Source organism: Chelonoidis abingdonii, chromosome 22 (genome assembly GCF_003597395.2).
Source record: "Chelonoidis abingdonii isolate Lonesome George chromosome 22, CheloAbing_2.0, whole genome shotgun sequence".
In the NCBI taxonomy this organism is placed as follows: domain Eukaryota; kingdom Metazoa; phylum Chordata; order Testudines; family Testudinidae; genus Chelonoidis; species Chelonoidis abingdonii.
In genome coordinates, this window is record NC_133790.1 from 26,388,485 (window position 1) to 26,407,097 (window position 18,613).

Genomic DNA, 18,613 nt, shown 5'->3' on the forward strand with positions numbered 1-18,613 from the left:
AAAAGCAGCAAAGAATCCTGTGGCACCTTATAGACTAACAGACGTATTGGAGCATGAGCTTTTGTGGGTGAATATCCACTTGCATCCGACAAAGTGGGTATTCACCCACGAAAACTCATGCGCCAATACGTCTGTTAGTCTATAAGGTGCCACAGGACTCTTTGCACATTTTCTGGTGAGATTCTTGCTACTTCTGGTTAAAATACTATAAGGCCAACCTTTCCTCTGGTATTTTTGTCTCTTCCTGAAATCAGTACTGAAGATTCTCAAACTGAATATTTCAGAACCTCAGATGTTTAAGGCTTGAATTTAGTTTTGTTTTTAAAAATGGGCAAAAATTTCAGGAGATTTCTTATTTTAGCTGAACTGCCTCCACTCTACCTATCTGATACTGCATAATCTCTCCATGCCTGGGGTGTGTTGTAAAACGTGGCATCTGAATGGTGCCATGTCACTGTGTTGCAATGGTTCATTTAAGTAAAAACAAAACAAAAAATGGTGGCAAAATATTTTTTGCTAATCCTTGTCATCTCCCAGGCTGAGATTTCCACAGCTGCCTAAGGTTTTTGGACACCCGGTTCCATCCAAATCTAGGGCTGATTGAAAATCTTCTGTCAAAACTGGTTTTTGACAGCCAATTGGGATATTGACTAAAGATTTTTTTTTACATGCAAATTGTCTTCTTCCCACAGAAAATTTCAAGTTTATGTTAAAAACACCAAAATTCAAGGGTTTTTTTATGAAAAGTGAAAATTTTCAATGGAAAAAAATTTCCACAGGAAAAAGAAATTCTGATCAGCTCTATCCAAATCCTTTAATGCAGCTTTGAAAATCTCAGTCCATTTTTTCTCTCTCTCCGCTCTCAACATTTGCAGAGCATTATCACTGTGCTATGCATCACAGTTCACCACGTCCAGCAGCTTATTAGTCTGCTGCTTATGGGGAATGTCATTTTACAATGTAACTTCTTTTTTTAAAGTAGTGGTTTATTATTTTCTACAAGGAATCATTGTTTTAACCTGAGTAACCAACATGTGTTTCATGAGATATCACCTTTTAAACACTTAGCAGTTGAGTTTCAGTCATCAGACTTTGCCGTCCCTGGATTCATACGGTTATACTGTTCTAGTAACTCGATACAGTGCAACAGAGGGAAAAAAGCCCTTAAATTTATGGTGGGGCTCCGCTCTAATCATGTTGTTGCTTAGACTTTGTCTTAGCTATCAATCATTTTTAACGACAGTTTCAGAGGAAAGAGCTGAAAAGCAAATCTTACACGACTTTCTCATCACTGGTGGCATGTCATAACTTAAATCAAACCTTTTTATGGCACAGCATTGCATTATGGAAATTATGCAAACTAAGGGCTAAACCCTGCCCCATCCTTAATGAGTGCAGGGAACCCCTCCCAGCACAGGAGCAGGGCAAGATATCCCCTAGAATGAAATCCTGGCTCCCCTCGGGTCAGCGACAAAACTCCCATTGACTTCAGTGGAGCCAGGATTTCACTCCTTTCCTCCAAAGTGCTGCTTGTATGTGTGTCCCAAGGGGAGAATGGTCATCTGGCACAGGGAAGTGCAATGGCCCTGTATTATACAGGAGGTCAGACTAGATAATCACAGTGCCTCCTTCTGGCCTTATAATCTATGAATCATAGGCGCTGACTTCGTCTGCTCCAGATCCGCCCCTCCTACCCTTTCCTCCAAGCCCCCTGCCCTGCCCCATCTCTTCCTGCCCCTGCTCTGCCCCCTCCCTGCCTCTTCCTGTCCCCCTTCCCCCAAGCGCACCCCACTCTCACCTCTGGGCGCTCCCCCACAGGCACCCCACTTCCCCCATGGGCACCCCACTCTCACCTCTAGGTGTTCCCCTCAGGCACCCCGCTTCCCCCAAGCGCACCCCACTCTCACCTCTGGGCGCTCCCCCACAGGCACCCCACTTCCCCCATGGGCACCCCACTCTCACCTCTAGGTGTTCCCCTCAGGCACCCCGCTTCCCCCAAGCGCACCCCATCCCCACTCCTCCCGCTCCCTCCCAGCACCTCCTGCATGCTGCTGACCAGCTGTTCCGTAGTGTGGGAGGAGTTGATCAGCGGGCCACCGGCAGGCGGGAAGCACTGGGGGAAGGGGGAAGTTTGGCTGCTGGCGGATGCTAAGCATCCGCTGAGCACCCATGGAGTTGGTGCCTATGTTATGAATCTATGAGGTTCTCAGACCCGCGCATCCTCTGTGTATGTGCTGTGGTCAGCAGCAGGCAGTTGGACGTAAAGTGCAGTGCCAGTGGTGCATCTTTCTAACGGCCCCATCCTGCTCCAACTGAAGTCAAAGACTCAAGGAAGTCTCACTGAACTGGAGGTTTAGTGGATAGGGCACTGGAGTGGGTATCACAGAACTAGTGCATCCAGAGTCTGGCCCACTGATCTCCATGGAGGTAAAGTACTGCTCCAAATAAATAGGAGTATCATAATCTGCCCACTGACTTTGTAGCCCATGTTTACACAGTATTGCTTCATGTCCCCCTCCAGTGCCTGGACCATATGGATGTGTATGAGTCCACCATGGCCTTTGAGCCAACAGAAGTGGCTCTTTTAGCTCAGGCAGTAGCGGCTGGTGGTTTTATATCATAGGCCCTGAGTTCATTCCCCAGTGCCAGTGGGCCCATCCAGGGGTGTCCTGTTACAATGTCAGTGAGACTATCACAGAGTAAGGGGCTACTCACTGTGAGTAAGGGTGACGAAGTCCAGCCCTAAATTAATACAGCATCTTTATGGATCCAGTCTCATCCTTTCTTTTTTCAATCCCAAAGTCTGTATCTATAAACTGAACCTGGACTCTGAGGTTCAAACTACCCTAGATTTGAGAGGGTCGAGCAAAGGGCATTATTTAAACCAATATTCATAAATGTCATTTGTTACTTGAGAACTGGAGTGAGAATTTGTTTGAATTTTGAAAGATGTGATTCATAGTTACGCCAAGGGCTTGTCTACACTTGGAAATTAATCTGGAATAAGGTGAATAGAGGGTGAATCTAACTGTTCCTGATCAGCTCCATGTCTGGATGCTCTTATTCTGAAATCAGAGTACCTCGTTCCAAATTAGCCTAATCTACACAAGAAGCTAATCGGGAGTCATTAATCAGGAATAGCTATTCCATACTAACTCCATGTGTAGATGAGCTCCAAGGGCATGTCTACAAGCAGCAGCAAAACGTGCTAGAGTGGTTTGGTTTCTAAAGCACACCAATATGTTGCGCGTTAACTGGCCTGTGTAGACCCCACTGACACAGACTGAAAGTTCCCTAATGCACTTTAATTCAGTACTGTTTGGAGCAGCACAATGTTCAAGTGCACTAGGTAACATTTTGTTTTTGCCAGCAGGGTCTACATGGGCAAGTTACGGTTTATGGCACAACGTGTTGATGTGCTTTGGAAGTGACACCACTTTACACTACTAGAACACTGGAAAGGGTCTTATTTAAAAGGAGAATCAGACCCTGGCTGGGCAGATTTTTACCCAGTGTTGATTTCCTGGTGGGAATGAGAGAGAAAGGAACCTTCTGAATAAGTTTCCACCTTTTGGATAATGTAATGCAAGATGTTTGTTTATTGCAAGAAGTTTTAGTGGGGCTGACAGCCTCAGGGTATACACCACTCCGCTTCAGGCTTCAGATGCTCTGAGATGCATTAGGAACATTTGCCTTGATCTTTTATTACTCTGGTAAATCATTTATTCTGGTCGCCTATTTATGCATTCCCCCTCATCCGCCTTATCAGATATAATGATCATGGTGTATAGCCCTCTCACCCATGTTCTGCAGATTTGCATACATGGCTCACTGATTACAAACTAACTAATGAACTATAACAGCTCAGCTCCTTTGACAACTCCCAGTCTTGTAATGGTAACTTGCCACCACCTTTTTCAGTAACAGACCAGGTTCAGGTCTGGATTTGGATTTGAACTCCCTTGGCATTCAGGGGGGCTTGAATCTGGCATATTGTATTGGATCTGTTTTTACTGTTACCGAATCTTATTGACTCTAACTGGATCATACAGAATGTACACAGGTGAATAACTGAAAGCTCCTCTCCTCTTCTCTTCCATAGTATGTATTTGTAGTTGTTAGCAATGTGTTTCATGACTTCCTCTACAAAGGGTATCAAGGTCCCCCGGGTTACTCAAACATTTGGCTCCATGACATTTGTACTGCTTTTAATTGGTATGTCTTGATGCAGGAATTTAGAATGCCGGTGTGTGCCATGCCTCTGGGTGTGCCCAGGATTGATGGCAGGTGTGCTGTGTGTCTGTTTGTGTGTGTGTGTGTGTGTGTCAGGGCTGAATGGCAGGCTGTGCATGTTAAAAGCAGTGCAAGCTAGGAATACATATTTAACATGCATGTGGGCTCAGTATTTTATATTGTGCCACCTTCTGTTTGGGCCCTGCTCTGATCACCTTTTCCAGTCAGATCAAATCACATCTCCCCCAGTGACAATGGGGATTGCAGTGAGGAGAACAGAGATTCAGATTGTTCTAGTTCTATCTTTTGAAGTCCTTTCAGGGATGCTGGCTCTGTCTCTTCTCACCCCGTCGCTTCCACTGGGGCTGAGTCATTGCATTTAGCGTGCGTGCACTGATGCCTCAGAGAGACTTGGCCCATTCCCTTGTCTCACTTCGATGCGAGCCCTGGAGGGATGTGGTTTGTCTCAAGACATAAGACGTCCTCCCTCAATGACTGTGTTACTTCCACAAGCTACAAAGGGCTGGCAAGAGAGAGAGAGATGCTCCAGTGGTGCCTCTTCCCACTGAGATTCTTGCTAACAAGCCCACGCAGCTGGAACGAGAAATGGGCACCTTTTAATCTCCTCTCAAAAAGACCCAAGCCACTGGAAATGAACAAAGACACACACACACACACACACACACACAGACACACACACACACACACACACACACACACACACACACACACACACACACACAAAAACAAGCTACAGAGAGGACTCAGCAAGGATGGGAAGAGGGGAAATTATCCAATTAGGTGGGGGAGGAGAGAGAGCGAGCCAGCAGGATGCACCTGTCATTCAGGGCAGACAGCTGCAGCTCCCCCTATTCTCCTGGCTATCGCTGTATTGACAGCAGAATAGGTGAACAATGCAAAAGAAAGCACGAAGCAGTGGCTTTGCTTCTAAGCAGGGTGAACTGGGACATGATGGGACTCAGGTCTCAGCAAGTTCAGCGCGCTAAGCAGTAGGTCAGACTAGATGATCATAATGGTCCCTTCTGGACCATTGGATCTAATGGTCCCTTCTGTGGCTGTGAGACAAGGCACATGTTACCTTCCATCACTTTGGGGAACTGGCCTTCTGATCTGTCCTATCTCTCCATCTCTTCCCCACCCTTCAGGCTCTAATGTTGGTGCCCATCCATGGGTGCCAGATTTATATAATTTCCGGTGGTGCCTCAGAACGAGTCCAAGCAGAGCTGTCCTGTCCATGGGATGGACTGGGGCAACAGCCCTGGGCCCCGTGCTTCAGAGGAATGCGGGGTCCAGGGCAGCCTGGGGAGTTAGTGCGGGGCCCCCTAAAGTGCAGTAAGCCCAAACATTGGTGGAGCTGGGCCCAAGTTCCTAAATATTGGTGGAGCACGGGCATCACGGGCCCATATAACTCGCCACCTATGTGCCTATCGCAACTTTATCTGACCTCTGCCCTAGGACTTGGGCTCACAGCCAGGGCTGACACTACAGAAGGATTGCTGCTGTGTTATGAGGCCTGCCCTTCAGATGAGGCGCTAACCTGTGAGATTCCTTCTGCCTGATTGGTGGGTTTGCCCCTAGGAGACATGACTGACTCCATGGTGCTTTTGGGAAGGTGGAAGAGATAACACCAGTATCCTGGCTACGATCTCTCAGTAAAACAGCTTCTAATCAACTCTGACTTGACAGTTGCATTGATCTGGTTGCACTGGTTTGAAAGCCTGGTACAATCTGGGTGTGAACAATGCCAAATACTGTTCTATAGAGGCTCCTACCCCTCTGGTATCCTGCACAATTTTGTAAGGTTTGTGGCTGAATGAGGAAAGGGAATTTTTCTTTCTCCTCCTTTCAGATCCCTGTTAAAGAAGCTCCATGCTCCCTGCTGATATACTTTTCAACCTCAAGCAAAGAAAGGTCTTAAGAGCTCAAGTCAACTGTGAGATGGGACCAATGCACATGGCATGCCATGGGGCTTCCTTGATGTTTGCCTGTCAGAGTGCAAGATCCACTCATTCATGTGCGTGATAACTGATTAACGGCACACACAGGGCATGTGAGCATTTGAGAGTGTACCTGTGGTTCGGGGAGGCGATGTGAGAGTGCATATGACAATGTGCGTATGCGTGCATATATGCACAATGTGCATCTGGCTCTTTAGAGCTATTTGAGGTTGAGCGTAAAGGGGGTTTGACTCTGGTCTCTATTATACCAGTGTCAATGCAGAATAGAGCTTAATGGAATTGCTTCAGATTTGCATGGTTGTAGCTCAGAAGCAGAATTTGCTCCCTTATTCTATGTGTTTGTGCACATTTGTGTTCAAGTGCTTAGAAACGGTCTTGTGTGCTGGGTCTTCAAATGTGCGTGTCTGCTTGGAAATGCATGAACGGGTATTCTTGTCTACATGTGTGTTCATGTATGTTCCCTAGCAGGTGCATGTGTTTTGGGGTGCATGTGGGCCTATTACGGATGTGGGTGGGTGAGGTTCTGTGGCCTGCCATGTGCTGGTGAGGTGAGATGATCACAATGGTCCCTTCTGGCTTTAAAAGTCTGAGTGACATTCATCTGTATTAAAAATGTGTTTTTTCCCCTTTCGTGCGTATCTCCATGCCAGTTTATCTGGGTGGGAGTTTCTGCTGTGTGCATGTGTGCATGTATCATAGGTCCCTGTCTGCATGCCTGTATGGTGGGTTTTGGTGGGTTCCATATATATGTGTTTTTGGGGACCTACACGATCATATGATTCTATGATTCATAAGGGTTGGTGTGTCGTTGTGCCCACGTGGGCATTCATGTGGGTATACACAAGCTTGTGTGTCTGGGTCAGCATTTTTGTTTGGGAAATACAGTAGAGGAGAGCCATACAACTGTAGAGCTGGAGAAATCATCAAGTCCAGCACCCTGCCCTGAGGCAGGCCCAAGTAAAACTAGACCATCCTTGACAGTTGTTTGTCCAACCTGTTCTTAAAAACCTCCACTGGTAGGGATTCCACACCCACCTTGGAATCTTATTACAGAGCTTAACTGTCTTTCCAGTTAGAATGACGTTCCCAATATCTAACCTAAATCCCCATTGCTTCTTGTCCTACCTTCGGTGGACATGGAGAACAATTGGTCACTGTCCTCTTTATAGCAGCCCTTAGCATATTTGAAAACTGTTATCAGCTCACCGCTCAGTCTTCTTTTCTCAAGACTAAACAATGCCCAGTTTTTTAACCTTTCCTCATAGGTCAGGTTTTCTAAACCTTTGATCGTCTTTTGTTGCTCTCCTCTGAAGTGTCTCCAATTTGTCCACATCTTTCCTAAAGTGTGGTGTCCAGAATGAGACACAATATGCCAGCTGAGGCCTCACCAGTGCTGAGTAGAGAGGAACAATTACCTCCCATGTCTTATATACCACACTCTTGTTAACACACCCCATAATATTAGCTTTCTTCATAGCAGCATCACACTGTTGATTCATATCCAATTTGTGATCCACTATAACTTCCAGATCCTTTTCAGCAATGCAACCACCTAGCCAGTTATTCTCCATTTTGTAGTTGTGTATCTGATTTTTCCCTTCCTACTTTGCACTTGTTTTTATTTATTGTTGAATTCAGACCAGCTCTCAAATGTAAAACCATTCAGAATTCTAATCCTGTCCCCCAACGTATTTGCAACCCCTCCCAGCTTGGTGTCGTCTGCAAATTGTATAAGCTCACTCTCCACTCTATCTGAGTCACTGGACTGACCCAGGACTGACCCCTTTGGTCCCCCACTAGTTATGCCCTCCCATTGATAACTCCTCTTTTGAGTACAGTCTTTCAACCAGCTGTGCATCCACCTTGTAGTAATTTCATCTAGACCCACTTTCCCTAGTTTGTTTATGAGGATATCATGTGGAACTGTGTCCAAAGCCTTATTAAAATCAATATATGTCACATCTACTGCTCCCCACACATGCAGTAGGGTGGTAAACCTGTTAAAGAAGGAAATTAGGTTGGTTGGGCATGAATTGTTCTTGACAAATCCATGCTGGATATTCCTTATAACCCTATTATCCTCCAGACACTTACAAACTGGGTGTTGAGTAGTCTGTTCCAGTATCTTTCCAAGTATCGAAGTCAGGCTGACTAGTTTATTGTTCCCTGTTTCTTCCCCTTTTAAAAGATAGGTACTAGGTTTGTGTTTCTCCAGTCTTCTGGGACCTCACATGTCCTCTAGGAGTTCTCAAAGATAATTAGGGGTTCTGAGATTGCTTCAGCTACTTCCTTAAGTACCCTCGGATGAATATCATCAGGGCCAGCCAACTTGAAAACATCCAACTTATTTAAATATTCTTTAACCTGATCTTTCCCTATTTTGGCTTGCATCTCTTCCCTCTTGTTGTTAATATTGTGTTTTGTATTTGGTCACCATTCACCTTATTAGTGAAGAGTGAAGCAAAATAAGCATTAAGCATCTCCGCTTTCTTGATGTCCTCAGTTATTAGCTCTCCTTCTCCACTAAGTAGAGGACCTACTCTTTTCTTTGTCTTTCTCTTGCTCCTAATGTATTTAAAGAATCTCTTCTTCTTTCCTTTTATGTCCCTTGCAAGTGGAAGGATGGCACAGTGGCTAGGGGCACTAGCCTACATTGCGGGATACTTGGGTTCAATTTCCTGCTCCCTCACAAACTTCCTGATGTTGGCTTGACAGAGATGGCAATTTTCTGGAGACTTGGGAAACCTTATTGAATTAAGTTTAAGTATCTTTACTTTCCATTATATTAGATGAATTGTTTGTGGATTATTGTGGGCTGGGATTGTAAGTAACCTCTCGAGGGAGGAGATGTGAGACATGGTGGTTGAAAGGACTGTAGTGAAAATGCCAGACAAGAATAGACTTTTGGAACAATACATGTGAAGTGGCTTGCCTGGGAAGGGGGGAATACAAATTTCCCACCTCTGGTTATGCAAAACCCCAGCCTTTTGATGCTTTGCCCTGAAGAGAGGGGTTTTTGTCTGCTGATCACCAGTTACATGAGGCCAAGAGCAAAGGCCCCAGTTGGATAAGGGAAAGACTGAACTATTCCTGGTGATTCTGATTCTGAATCTGAGACAGTTATGAACTTGTAATCATGGAGAAAACCCAGTTGTGGGTTTTGAAGGACTGATGCCTACCAGAGCATGAGGATGGAGTTGAGGTGATCTCTGGCAAGCTTTTAGCTTGCTTGGAGGTTCTTTCATTGTTTTAAATACATTTTCTCTTTAATGCTTTCACCTTAAGAATAAATGTGCTTGCTGGCTGTGTGGTAACCTGTGACTGCTGGCAGTTATAGCTGTTCATAGCCTTCAGAGAGCTGGCCTCCTTAGACTACCTGGTTCGCTGGGAATATCATGGTGTAGGAAGGGAGCTGAGTAGCTTGGAAAGGAGGGAGAGAGACCCAAGTCTGTACCTGAGATAGTTGACTGCTGAGGAGCTGGGAATCTAGAGTGAGTGCCCTTGAGGGACCATCCACAGGGAATACAGGTTCAGTTGCCCTGAACTGGGATGACTGGGGTAAGTCATTTAGCCTCCCTGTGCCTTGGTTCCCCTTCTGTAAAATGGGGATAATCATAGACTATCAGGGTTGGCAGGGACCTCAGGAGGTCATCTAGTCTAACCCCCTGCTCAAAGCAGGACCAATTCCCAGACACTGGCACTTCCCTATTTCACAAGAGTGTTGTGAAGGGAAATGCATCAAAGATTGTGAGGTCTCTGATGCTACTGTAATGGGTACCATAGCCGGTCATGCATTTTGAGTGCAGTGGCAAACCACTGCTTTTACTGTTGGCAGCTGGGGCGGGGTGGGGGAAGCAACACAGTTCCAGCCTTACATATTGTCCTTGAGCATCTGCCCTGGTGTAGGGCAGGATAGCTTGTTCTGGCCGGGAGAGATGCTCTGCTGGCCCATGTCACTGCTGCTCTGAAAAAGAGCAGTCTGTGTCCCTGACTAGCATGGGATGCCAACCACAGCATGTTTGAGAGCTGGCTGGAGGCCTGGTCTCTCTCAGCCAGCAGTCCACATGCTCTCGGGGCTGCTAGTTGTCAGTCAGTTTGGTGTAGGCAGGCTTCACTCTTAGCCAATGTTTGAGCAGTCGGTAAAGAATTCTGCACTGCTGCTGTGTGAGTGAGTGAAAGGGTTAAGGCTCTCGATGCCGTCTTACCGCCTCCACCCCACCAATTACATCCATGCAACACAGGGGAGATGGTGGCCATAAGGGGGTCTGCAAGTGTGTTTCAGCAAGTGTGTGTTGGTATGGTTGTGGTGTGCATGCCTGAGTTTATAATAAGTACGAACCCATGCTTTCTTGTGAGTTGCAGGTGTGTTTAGGAATGCACACGTATATGTTGACTGTGTGTGCCGGGGTATGTGGGTGATCATGCTGGGGCAGATGTGTTTGTGTTTATGGTGTGGATACGTGGGTTTCTGTGTGTGTTATTCACACACATCTGATAGCAGCAAATAATGTCACCTCCCAACCTGGAAGGTACCACGGCATTCTCCCATCCCTCCCAGGATCAAAAACAACAACAAACAGTGGAGATACAGGAGGGGCTGCTCCTATTCTCCTTTAAAAAGCAGTTAGCAAATTGGCAGCCCCCTGTGCATGCTGGATCCAAGTTCACTTTTGCATTGGGGTGCAGAGAAGAGAGAAGCGGTGATTTGTTTGCCACTGCCCTCGAGCCAAGCTTAAGTTTCCTGGCAAAGTTCCAAGGCCACGGCACATTCGTATCTAGAGAGAGTGTCAGGCAATCGCTCACACGCACAGACAGACCCACACCCCATCCTACCGTTCCCTCTTTGTGTATTTTCAAAGCACCACAGCAGTTAAGATGCAGAGACAATCTTGAGTTTTCAGGCCATGGCTGTCAGGATGCTGTGCTATATTCATCACCCCCCACTCCGTGGTGATAAAAATTTACACAGCCAACGAAACGAAGATTAATTTCATGTGAAAAGCTGACAGAATGGCCCATGTCATTGCTTTATTTATGCCAGCACTCAGTAACTCCGTGCAAGTTCCATCGAGGTGGCAGACACCCCGTCCCCTTGAGCCATCTCTTCTCCTCTCTAATGATGCCACCGTTTTGACAAAACCGAGCAGCACAACCGGTATGTGCGAAGTTGGAATTAATTTTCTTCTGAAAGGTCAAGTATGTTAATGAGCTTTTGGCTGCCTGTGTTTACTTTCTTGTCTGTATTTTTTTTTAATAGGGAAGAAAGAAAAGAGGAGCGAAAAAAAGGGGGGAAAGGCAAAAAGAAAGAAACTACAGGCAGTATAAGCGCCTGTTTTATTTTTCTTATCTGCTCATCTCATTCCTGGGCTCGGGCTGTGGCAGGAAAAGGCAGTAAGGGGACTAATGGTATTGATGGACTTCTGCGAAGGCTGTTTGGAGGGTTGAGAGCGGCTGTGGAGGACACACATGATGGAGGTGGTGTAACCAGGCACCAGGGTTACAGTGCACTTGAGGAATTGGCGCCGGCAACATCTGCCTGCAGCCGGCATGGTTTTCTCTTGTCACTGTTGCGAAGCAGCTGAGCCTCCCGTAGCAGGGTTGTGTGTATGTTGGGGGGGCAGAGAGTGAAGGAAAGGGTAAGATTGTTGGAAAGGAAGAGGGCTGGCCAGCAAGAGTGTAATGAGAGAAATGTCATGAGGGGCCAGGTGTACAAACAGGATGGCATGTGTTGTGGTCAATGTGGGGGGCATAGGCAGATGAAAGAGCAGTTATCCCCACCTCTTATATTTGCCATGGACTGTTAGACCTGTATGGGCTGCCCCCCTTTATCCTCCATATCCCTCCCTTGATTCCTAAGAGTTGATTCTACCATGTTGACACATTGAGTAGCACCTTGGGAGTCTTGTTGGTTTCAGTCCACAGCAGTGGAATTATCTGACACATTTCGGGGACAAATGGTGTTTAGTCATAGAAATGTAGGGCTGGAAGAGACTTTGAGAGGGCATCTAGTCCAGGCTCCTGCTCTGTGTCATGATCAAGTAAACCTAAACCATCCTTGACAGGTGTTTGTCTAACCTGTTCTTCAAAACCTCCAATGAAGGGGATTCCACAGTCTCCCTTGGAAGCCTGCTCCAGAGCTTAAAAAACTTTATTGATCAATTTGAGCAAAGGAAAAAAAAGCTATACAAAGTGTCCAGTATTCAGAACTGTTCCCGCTATTCAGGAGAGCTGGAGCAGGGGACAGTTAGTGATCTCTGTGCTGACACTGACTCTGCAAAATCACAAGTGCCAGATGTTCAAGACAGCTCAGGGCTGGATTGTTGAGGGTTCAGCGCCCCACAGCTGGGGCCAGATTGTCAAAGGAATTCAGCTCCCAGCAGCTCACATCATGCCTCTCGTGGCCAGATTTTCAAAGGGACTCAGCTTCCAACATGCTGAGCAATTCTGAAAGTCCCACCTCTTATTTTGGGGCCTAAATGGGAGCCAAGCACTTTTGCAAATGTGACCCATACAGTACAGCAGGGCAATGGCTCTTCTTCCTTGTATACTCATGGTACCATTCCTCTCTGTTTTAGGGATCATTATCAACCTGCCTTAGCATAATGTCCCATGTGCAGCAGCTGATGGTTTGTTCCACATTCAGTCTGTGTCTTTCTTTCATTCCGTTTTCTCTCCCCCCATGGAAGAGCAGTGGCGCCTGGATCAGAAAGGTCAACACAGAGGTTACCCAAGCCTCTCTGGGTCTTAAGGCTTCCTGCTTTGCTAAGAAGAGCTGCCAACATTTTCTCCATCACAGAACCCACCTTCTCTCTCTCCCAAGACGTTAGTCTTCTCCTTGCTGGAAATCTGACCATGGCATGAAGCTGCAGAGGGACTGTTTAGGGGCTTTAGTTAATAAAGCAATTCACTCCTTTGCTGCTTAGTGTTTTAAAATTGAAGGTCTAGAAAATTAATCCCCTGAAAGGCAAAACCCAAAGTAAGGTGGTGGTGGTGGTAAATGATAACATCATTGCAGAAACAGTGCAGAGGGAGGAGCAGCTAGATAGCAGGAGGAATAGCAGGATCCAAGAGAAAAGGAACTGGATCAAGGGAAGCAACCTGAGAGTGGCAGCTGGATAGGGGAAGATCTGAACCAGAGCTTGGATTTAGAGAAACGAAGCAAGATCCAGACAGAGGGAGATGGCTCTGGGGTGAAAGTCAGAAAGGGACAGATGTGATGGGCTTAACTCCTTCTATTCATAGTCTCCCCTTAGAGACTTGCCATGACACTCCTCTCTGACACAAAATTAGTAGGAACGTTGGGCCAGATCCCCTGCTCTATTTCCCTAGGCTAGATGGAGACCGCAGTAAACCACTTTCTGGGATGTATCTTACAGCACCATACATATTGCATCGGGATTTGGCCCACTGTTTGCTGGTTATTTGTAGGGCTGCTAGTTTTGGATGGATGTATTCCTGGAGGTTTCATCACATGACATACTCTTTTTAATTCAAGATTAATCTTTAATTCCTGGAGATTCCAGGGCAATCCTGGAGAATTGGCAACCCTAGTTATTTGCTCTGGGCCAGGAAGGGAAGCTGAGCACATAACTCTTCTATTGTTGTAGTACCCTGCATGGAACGTAGAGGGAGGAGGAGAGGTTGCAGGAAGGAAGAGTTTGGAGGCAGCACCAGGAAGTCAGTCTGCATGCACATGGCTGGAATGCTATCTCGAGTTGCCGCACCTCTATAAATAGTTTGCTTGATAAAGAAGACATTTAGTTTTAGAAATATGGAGTCCTCTCCTGTTATTACCCAGCTTGCAGTACATGAAACAGTTGTAGGTTCCATATCAACACTGTGTTTTATTTAGATGTGAGTTTATTTAAAGAAACCCCCAAATCCTCATATTCAAAGTCCAAAGGTCCTTTTTACTTGTTTTCACATGGTTGTTAGTTATGCCCTTGACAGCACTCCTTCAGTGGTGCCACTAGATGACCAGAGGGCCAGACATTGAAAAGGAAAAGGAAATGAAAAAAGCATCGAGTGTTTCTTCTGGAGCCAGGAGGGTGAGAATTCTTTGTGTGGCTGATGTGCCGTGCTGTGTGGGGCCTGGGGGAGCACTGCTATCCCATGTTACCTGATCTGCCAGACTTCAAGGGCATCAGTTACAGGGGATATGGTGCTCTAGGTAGGTGGCAAAGTGCATGAAAAGTGGGGCAAAGAGGAGAGGAGAAGGAGGGTGTGGAAGTGAACAAGGGGGAGCCCTAAATCTCTCACAGGTTGAAAATCAGATACGATGGTCTCCCCACTTCTGCTCACTTGCTAGGAGTGCAAAAGTCACAAGGGAGGGGAGGGTTGGGTGGGGCTTCAGCTAGATCAAATGAAATGTTTTGCTAGATGCAGCAACAGAGCGCTTCTCAGCTATCAGCTGGTGCTTTCACTCACATGCATCTGTGATTGATGGGCAGAGAGTATAAACACCTCATTAGTGCTGTAATTCACTGGTTAGAGCTCAGAAGCTACTGTGGGAAAGAGGGGGAAAGGGTTCAGAAACTTTAATAAAGAAAAAAATGAAGCCGGAGAACAACGGATCTAAAGGCCACACAAATCATTGCGGGGAGTTATTTGACGCACTTTGAAAACTTTAATTGCTGATAATGGCCAACCTGTTGGGTGGTATTTTATTAACACTAATAGATTTTTACGGGATATTTCTCACATTGCTCTCCCAGAGCCTGAGGAATACATTAAATATTAAAAGTTAATGCTCTTGGTTGCTGTTTCAAGGATGCCCTGCTGAAAACGAGCTTTCCCGCAAGTTAGGAACTGGGAGAAAACATGAGCCACTCTTGCCGTTTACGTCCTCTGCAGTAATAATGAGGGGAATGCATGTAGCTTAAGTGGCACCTTCCAGCTGAGGATCTGAAGGCCATGTCCAAATGTTCATGAATGAAGCATCACAGGTGTGATCCCTGGTTTACCGATGGATAAGGGAAGCACAAAGGTGCCCAAATCCCAATGAAAATCAAAGGACCTAACTCCCTGAGGCTCCTTGGAGGTTAAGTCACGCAAGCCAACTGCTGAGGCAGGAGCAGAACCTACGTGTTCTGTTTCGTAGCCAGGCCCCCATGCACAGTGTGAATGTACTGACACGCAGCAGTTGCGTTTTGATAAAGGTGTTGCACTTGCTCTTGCTGGTGACACATAAATGGCCAGGTATCTGGGGCAAAGGGAAAGAGGCCCAGCAGTGGCAGAAGAGGCCATATGAAATGTGGGCACCTAGGCGAAGTTTTCAGGTGTCAGTACTTGCCTTGCAGATGTGCCATGTGCACCAGAGCACCTTCGGAAGGAAACTATCAGGCTATCTGGGCAGCTAAGGGAAAGGCATCCAGGCAGCAGCAAAAGAAGGGAAAGAAAACACTGGGAGCCCTGTGGGTAGGGTAGCTGGAGATAGAGTTTGGGTTCCTATGGGTAGAGCTCCCCACCCTAGGGTTAGGGTTCCTATGGGTAGGGTATTTGAAGCTGAGGTTAGGGCTGCCATGGATAGGGTACTTTGTGCTACGGTTTGGGTTCCTATGGGTAGGGCTCCCTGCTGTAGGGTTTGGGTTCCTATGGGTAGGGCACTTGGTGCTAGGGTTAGAGTTCCTATGGATAGGGCACTTGACACTAGGGTTAGGGTTCCTCTGGGTAGGGTACTTGGTGCTAGGGTTAGGGTTCCTATGGGTAGGGTACTTGGTGCTAGGGTTAGAGTTCCTATGGATAGGGCTCCCTGCCTTAGGTTTGGGTTCCCTGGGATACTGTATTTGCAGCTGGGGTTAGGATTCCTGTTGGTAGGGGGTTTTGGAGCCAAACAGGCTGGAAGATGGCTAAACTGAAGCAAGCAAGGCTAAATGTGTTGCCCACGCCCACCGGGTGAGATGGTGGAAAAGCCAGGAATAGAACCCAGGAGTCCTTATTCCTTAACCTCATCAAAAATGGAACCTATAAATTATCCTTGGTGCCTGCTGCTGCAGCTCCAGCAGTAGTGGCAATGATGTGTTGGGATTCTGTGGTTCCCAATGAGTCTGATGCTGGATAGAATGAAGGGATTTCGATTCGATGCGATTCAATGCGATTCAGTTCAACAAGGCTTTATTTAATATGTTCAAAAGGAGAGCACCTGGTACAAAAAATCAGGCAGAGTCCCTCCAGCAAGGAGCCCCTCCCTGTGCTATTCTATAGCACATGGCACGTACATAACAAGTTACATAACAGGAACCTCTAACCAATCAGATTTAACCTTTCCATAAATGGATTTGTTTATCACATGGTCATAGTTCTTCATTCCACATGCTGAGCTTACCCCTCTCCCCCTGGCCTTCTCTAGAATGTTCCTAGGGTGGTGAGCCACAGCATGCTTCCCTATGCATAAGCACCCTGCAAACCACATTTTATCCAAAATGAACATTAGCATACCCTTCAGATGGAAGTAGTACTGTAGACAGGGCTCAGGCCTTTAAACCAAGACCCCTGCCTCAGCCCACCTGTCAATACTACATCTTCCACCAGTTATGCCACTGGTGCTGAACGATGGGCCTGAGTGGTTTTGCAGCCAGGTTCTCATTCCATGATGACCTGAAATGAGCAGCAGCACCAATCCCCTCTTGACTAGAGTCAGCACAGAGCGTTCAGCAATCATCCAGCCTTCCAGGCCCATCAGGCTGAAGGAGCAGCTTCTTCATGCCTGTTGTACAGGCTGCAGGCTGGATCTTAAATAGAGCTTGTCAAACTGTTAGCAACAAACAGCCCATTTTCCTGTTCATGAATGGGCTCTAAACAGTTTGATTGTGATTGTTCTAGGAATGCTTTGGGACTGGTCTGCCATTTCTTGGCACCTCTTGTCACCGTTGATACCTGTGCACCAGGAGTGCAAAGCACTTCTCACTCCACTTGGACAACATTTTCCACCCACTTTTGCATTGGTTTGCTCCGGCTGCTTTGCACTGCTCTAGCTTAACCTGGCCAGTTAAGTTAGGTTCCCAACTGCTTTGGAGTGGTGCAAAGCAGCCAGAGAATAGCAGTGAATCTGTCCCCTGGAATCTGGATCTGAGAGCCCAGGGCCATCGTGAGCAATGTGACTCTGTGGAGCAGCTGTCATTGCGTAAGAAAGCAGAGGCTGCTTGCAAGGATCAAAAGTTGTCCTCTGTTGTGGAAGGTGGATCTCGGGACTGCAGATGGACAGAATGGAGTGCTGCAGGCTGCAGCTGCCAGCAGGCTCTGATTGCTGGTCAGATATAATGGAAGCATTAAACATGAGCTCTCCGTGCCTTAATGAAACGTACAGCACAGTGACACTGGGGTGGAGACAGGCAAAACTGGGCATGGTTTTGATTCTGAAGAGCTTGTTGCTTGGGTCGGGGAGAGGTGGGAGGTTTTGAATGAGATCCCATGTTAGGCAGGGTTCCAGGGAGTATTTAGATAAATGGTTCTGAGCCCAGTTCTATCCAGGAGAAACTCCATCGCTTCACCCCCATGAACAGGGCTACATTAAGGCACAGGTACTCCAGGCCTTTTTCTAGGGCCCCAGCTCCTGGAGTCACGGGACAGCATGAGAATTTCAGCTTTCACTTTAAAAAATGTAAGTTTCTAACCTTCACAGTTACAAAGAAAAACTTGAAAAATGGGACCTGAATGGAACTAATGCAGTGACATCTGCTCCCAAGCAGTAGAGAGGGACCCTACGGCCAATCCTGGTGAGGGACAGAAGATGGCCCCAGCGTGGTTCCCTGCCTCTCTGGAAGGGCAGGAGAAGAGGAGTCTCACTGGCACTCAAGACTGTGGCATGAAACCGTGGTGCAGTGTGAGCCACAGGGCCAGAGCCCTGGGGGCAGGCATGTCTAGGACCCTGGATTGCCTTAATCTGCCCCAGACCATGAGGCTTAGTGATGACCTGAGCTGTGGGTCTTCTCTCTGCTCTGAAGGAAGAAAGGCTCTGAGTCTGAGACGGTGCTTAGAGAATGAGGAGGAGCGAGTGAGAGGCGGTTTTGCAGACTCTTCTTTTCCAAAGGGTAGATCTATTGGCTCTGAAGTTCCGGGACTTGCCTTGGTGCTAGACTGCAGTTTAGCAATAAAACAGCCTTATTTACTTAACAGGAATCGACTGCTGTATTCACCCCCCGCCCCCCCGACCCCAGCCTTCAGCTTCTCTCAACCCTCCCTCCCATGCAATAACTACAGCTTTTCCTGATTGACTCCAGAGGCTTTTGAAAAACCTTTTTACTTAAACATATATTGACCTCAGCCTTGCTGCCCGGTGAATTATGCCACAGCTGGCAATCTAGAAATCATAAATTAGCCCTCAAACCTGTGGAACTGTCTGCTAATGACACAGATTCGAGCCTTTGTCGATGGGAGCTGTACCAGGTGCCTCCAAAGCTCTG